Source organism: Chinchilla lanigera, unplaced genomic scaffold (genome assembly GCF_000276665.1).
Source record: "Chinchilla lanigera isolate Chin_1 unplaced genomic scaffold, ChiLan1.0 scaffold00158, whole genome shotgun sequence".
NCBI lineage: Eukaryota > Metazoa > Chordata > Mammalia > Rodentia > Chinchillidae > Chinchilla > Chinchilla lanigera.
In genome coordinates, this window is record NW_004955559.1 from 1,334,010 (window position 1) to 1,340,009 (window position 6,000).

Below are 6,000 nucleotides of genomic sequence, written 5' to 3' on the forward strand. Positions count from 1 at the left end.
TTTCTTGGTTTGTTTTTGGTACTGGGGATCAAATCCCTGCGTCTCCACACTGTGCTATATCCCCAGTCTGGTATTAAGGTTTTTTGTTGTTTTTTTTTTTTTTTTTGAGAGGGTCTTGCTTTATAATTCAGGCTGAGCTTAAACTCCAACTTGTGGCCATCCTCCTGCCTCAGCCTCTGGAGTGCTAGGATCACAGGCATGCATTGCCACCTGGCCTCTGGCTTCATCTGAAAAATGGGGACAATAATTGTACCTATCTCAGAGAGGATTCAGGGAGCCAAGGCTCGGCCAGGGCACGAGGCACCTAGGAAGGGCGTCAGGAGTGGCACCTGCTTCCCTTAGGGCCCCTTCCCTGCCAGGCCAGGTGGCTATTAAGGACCCCACAGGGCCTTCTGGGTGGCTAACTCTCTGAGAGCAGCCCCGATGGGCCTTGGTGGCTCCTGCACCCACCCCCTGGGGCTGGCACAAGGACCAAAGGCAGTAATGAAGGACCCTGAGCTTGCTGAGAATGCCCCAAAACGTGTCTCTGGAATGTCCTGCTGACCTACTGTGGAAATAATCGGAAACAATTGGTGGGTGGAGGTTATAAAATGTAACAGAGAAGCCGGGCATGGTGGTGCACGCCTGTAATCCCAGCATTTAGGAGGCTGAGGCAGGAGGATCCTTGTGAGTTTGAGACCAGCTTGAGCTACAAAGTGAGCTCAAGGCCAGCCTGAAGTACATAGCAAGACCCTGTTCAAAAAGGCCAAAAACAAAACAAAACAAAAAAAAAACATGCAACAGAGGCCTGAGGATGTAGCTCTGTGATAGTCTATGTGATTTGCTGGGGCTCTTGATGAACCCTAGGTAAAACCTAGAAGGGATGAGGAAAAGATACACAAAAGACAAGGCAGAGGTAAGGTGGAGCTCCCCTCTCTCCTGGTGGGAGGAGAAAACTGCCCAAGACTGGTAGAGTGTTTATTTGTACCCTCCAGAGGTTGATGTTAATTTCAACCTCTCTACCCAGGAACCAGCTAATAAGCTGCAACAGCTTGTTTACATGGCTCGGGGAGCTCTCCTTGTTCTCCCGCCAGCCTTCTTCTGCACGTGTGATTGATTTGCAACTTCAGCTGCTCCCAACATCTCTTCTCTGGTTTTTTTGTTTTTTTTTTTTTTTTCTGTTTTGTAACTGATGGGTGTTTGGTCCAAGTTACAGAAGCTGTGTTTGGAGAACCTGGTAGAAAATCTTTTCATTCTTGATGAACTTACTCATGTAGGCTAAAGATTTTTAGTCCTGGGCCAGGGATATAGCTCAGTGGCATAAATGCCTGCCTGGAAAGCATAAGGTCCTGAATTTGATTCCCGGTACAAAAAGAAAGTTTTAGTCCAAGGACTCTAGGTAGCTGTATACAGCAAGTTATCCATGTACAGTCCAATACTCCATAATAGTGGTCAGTTATCGTATAGCAGGCAATTGTCAGCAGTTGTTGGTGATTTGAACCTTTTATTGAAGCTAAGCCGGGCGTGGTGGCACATGCCTGTAATCCCAGCACCTGAGGCAGGAGGATCGTTGTAGGGATCTGTTGGGTTCTTGCTGTACCCTGGGAAGGAACGGCGGCAAATGAGGAAAAAATAGACAAGAGACAAAAGCTGGCATCGGGTGGAGGCCCTCTCTCTCCGTGGAGAAGGGGCACTGCCCAAGACCAGCAGAGTGTTTATTTACACCCTCCAGAGGTTGGTTAATTTTGGCCTCACTGTCCAGCAATCAGCGAACAAGCTACAACAGCTTGTTTACGTGCTTTGAGGAACTTCCGCGTTCTCGGAGCTCCCGCGTTCTCGGGCTGCCTTCGTCCTGCACATGTAATTACCTTCCGGCTTCCGCGGCTCCTGACATCTCTCTCTTCTCTGCTTTGTAGATGATGGACTGTTAGCCAGAAAGATTATGCTTGGAGAATACAGTCCCAGCACCCCGAGCAGTAGGCAGTTGCCAGCCTAGTTGACAAAATGTCCGAAGTTCTCTGAGATGTACATCCTCGAATCACTTTCCTCTGTGGTCCCATAATCTCCTTGATATCAGAAAATCAGGGGCTCAACTGAGATCTAGGATGTCGTAGCAGAGGTTCTCTTCCGTCCTGGGTTTACTCTGACCCCAGAGGGCTAGGGCCAAAATATTGACTCTCCTCTTAGCCCATTCATCTTTCTAATTTTTTGGTCTCCAGATCTCAGTTATTAAACACCCAGAAGAGAAGCTTTAATAACATTACACTGTAGGGCTGGGGATTTAGCTCAGCGGCACAGCGCCTGCCTGGCAAGTGCAAGGTCTTGAGTTCGATTGCTGATGCCAGAAAAAAATAACAAAATCCAAAACCAAAAACATTACACTGTAATAGAGGCAGTAAGCTTAACATTACTATCTATCTAAATGTCAGACACTTTAGAAAATAAAATGAAACTATTATTTTCTTAACCATTGATATACTATCGTTTAAATCCCTGTAGAATGTTAACAAATAATAGTTACATATTTGTACACTGAAATTAGAAACCAAATCCATACATAACATTGCTACATGACAATCATGACATTTTGTAACATAAATTTTCATTTTGACATAAGCCTTTCAACCAATCACCTCTAATACATAAGCTTTTCTCTAATCTGTTATCATTTTATGAAATATACACAAGTTTTTCAAAGGCAAAGGTCTGAATTTGAACAAAAGTCTTATAAACAATCCTTGCTAGGGGCCAGGGATTTAGCTCAGTGCCACAGCGCCTGCCTGGCAATCGCAAGGTTGTGAGTTCAATTCCTGACACCAGGAAAAAAAAAAACAAAAAAAAAACAAAAACAAAAGTCATTCAACTTCAGTTTGGCTCGCTAAATTAATTACGTCTAAGATTCCAAAACATAAAATGTGCATAAGATGGACTCTAATTGCAGGATCAGGTTGATGCAAGAGGAAATCTCCCACTTTGCTACTGGCTAGAGCCATCCTGTTAGGAGAATAAAACCCTCACCCCTTGGCAGGTGTCAATCCTAAACAGTGGCTCCTTGCTTTATCACCTGGCGCAGCCCCTGGGGCACAAAGTCCCGCAGGAAGCCGTACAGCTCAGGGAACATCAGGGAACGTAAGTCCCGCAGCGGGGTGACTGTGAGCACCCCCTCTGCCTCAGAGACGCTTACCACAGAGGTCACAAGGGGCTCGGCCCTCGCTCCCTGCTCCCTGTTGCCCCCGTCAGGTCCCGCCAGCTTTTGGGCCACTCAGTCCCTAAGTCGCCCTCCTGGCCCCGCCGCCACCCCTGCCACGTGCAGTGCCATGGGTGCAGCGCCAGCTAGTATCGCCCGGGCACAGCTGGGCCGGTGTTGGGCGACCCTGTCCTTCCTCCCTGGGGCCTGGGCACCGGCTAGCCTCCACTGGTAGGTCCCCTGGCTGTCTGGAGCTGTTCATGCCCCAGGCCTGTGCAGCCTTGCAGCCTCTGCAACTGTCTCCCCCTTTGCTTTTTGGCTGAGGTCCCTGCATGTCCCCACAGCTCCTCAGCCCCGTCCTTGTCACCCTTTTTGGGCCCACCTAACTTCAGGCTTTTGCCAGCTGCTCCCTGGGCGGCCTCCTCCACCTCCGCCCTGGGCCTTGGCCTCTTTGTTCCCCGTTCTATCTGGCCTGGACCAGAGCAGCAGTGGGCTGGGGGAAGGCGCTGTGGGCAGGGGCATGGGAGCAGCCCGGAGCAGCGAGGCGGGAGGACGCGGCTGCCCAGGAGGAGGCAGCCCCCAGTTACAGCCTCGGGCAGAGCTGCGCTGACACTTTAGGCTCTGGCGGTTACTGGCTGCAGCTTCCATTTTATCACGCTGGGGTCCAGCAAGGTGCTGACAGGGCCCAACAGTCCTGCTTTACTCTCAGGAGTGGGCCCCACTGCCTGCGCGCCCCCACCAGCGGCTCTGTGCGTGCCGGCCATCGCTGTTGTTCTGGCCACCAGATGTTCTGTTTCTGTCTGGATTCCAAGCACCAGCGCCGGTACAGGACAGGCGCCGGCCCCTGCATCTCACACAGGTCTTGTCGATGACAGTGTGTGGGGCCCACGCGGCGAAGTCTTACTGGGCAGGAACGTCTAGTTCTTTTACAGCTGTGACAGGTGACATCCTCCACTCCTGAGTGCTGGCATTCCAGGTGTGCAACACCATGCCTGGCGAGCTGTGAATTTTTTAGCTAAAAATTCGTTTTGTTTTTATAATTGTATTTTGATCATACAGTAAGAAGCCTGTATCCTATATTTTGGAAGAGGAAGCTGTCATTCAGCCTCCCTTACCCTAAGATAATCCATCTGTGAAAACAGAAGCAAATTGAATTAACTTGTCTGAAGGATATGACAATTAGTAACACCAGAAAAAGTAGCCCAAAGCTGGGCAGAGTCAGTATTACCAAAGAAAGTCTGAAAATCATTTAAGGTTGATCTGAACAGTTTGGGGTAATTTGTCTTTTATCTTGAGGATGGAAACAATCTTTAAAATTAATCACCTTAAGGGAAAAATGCAAAGACTTCTTTTAGTGTCAATTGTAATGAAAAGAGATAAAATCTGCTCTATTCCCTATAAGGCTCTACTCTCTGCAAGGCAGAAATTCCCTGGGAGGCTCCATTCCCTGCGAGGAGGAATGGCCTTTTGCATCGTTCCAGATTAGCAATTTAGCATTTTTGCAAGGGTGAGATGTGGCACCCCCCTGCGGGTCTGTAGACCACATCTGGAGGCCATGCTCTAAGCCAGTGGTGCTGGGCAGTAACTGAAACATCCACACCTGTGTCTAAAAGCACTTTAAATATTTTCCCTTCAATAAACAATTCTGGGGCGATTTTGTTTAATTGGTGAACCCAGTCGGTGTCAGAAGCTGGGCATGGTGGTGCACGCCTGTAATCCCAGCACTCGGGAGGCTGAGGCAGGAGGATCGTTGCAAGTTTAAGACCATCCTGGGCTACAAAGTGAGCTCAAGGCCAGCCTGAACTGCATAGCAAGACCCTGTCTCAAAAAGACAAAAAAAAAAAAAAAAAAAAAAAAAGATAAAGGAATTTCCTTTCCACAACCAATAATCACCCAGGCTTAAACACGCTTTAGCTATTCTTTTCCAGTTATTTGGGGCCATAATCTGTTGTCCTAGGATTTCTACTAAACTCAAGGTAAAGGGAACAGTAGGGCCATAAGTAGCTTGTTTTAACTCTTTTTTTTTTTTTTTTTTTGTGAGACAGGGTCTCTGTTGGTATTAACTGTGGTGACAGGTCCGAGAACGAGGTGCCTGAGGATGAAGAAAGGAAAATGGAAGAGAAACAAAGAGAGCTAGAAGTCTGGGATGGGAGGTGCCCACAGCCTCTGGGACTGCGGCCCGGATCACGCCTCTCAATCACCTTTTATTCAAACCGAGCACGTAACTCAGACCAATGGGAGTAATTCATTATCCCTTTCCATTTCTGCCTCTCAGCTGATAGTAACCATCCTCAGGCGAGTCTCCCGCACCCCGCACCAGGGGCCCTCAATACGGCTGGGGATCGCAAGCCAACCATCAGTAATCGGTTCATTAGTGATCACAGTCCTTTCCCCACATGTCCCCCTTTTTGTTTTAATGCAATCCTTTGAAGCATCAGTGAGAAGGTTACCAATTGTCTTCTGTTTCTCAGTGTTTCCTGGATGAACTTCACTAGACTAAGGGGATGAGGCAAAGTACAGTGATAATATCACAAGACATGACAGGGGATGTTTGCAAGAATAAGAACATAGTTCAGGGTCCAAAACAATGATCAGCCTTCAATCTGTATCTTGAGATCACATTTTTCTGCCGGATATCTAAGACCGAGTTAGAGTGAGACTTGTATAAATAAGAGTTTTAACCTTTTACTATCTATCAGGGTCAGTGAGGTTTCCTCAGGAATCTTCTTGGAACCAAATGCAGCATCTCTTGATCTTCTGTCAGTGTCAGCCGTCCGGATGAGTCACGGCCATTGCTTGACCATGGTGCTCTCTGTGAAAGCCTGAGAGATTTT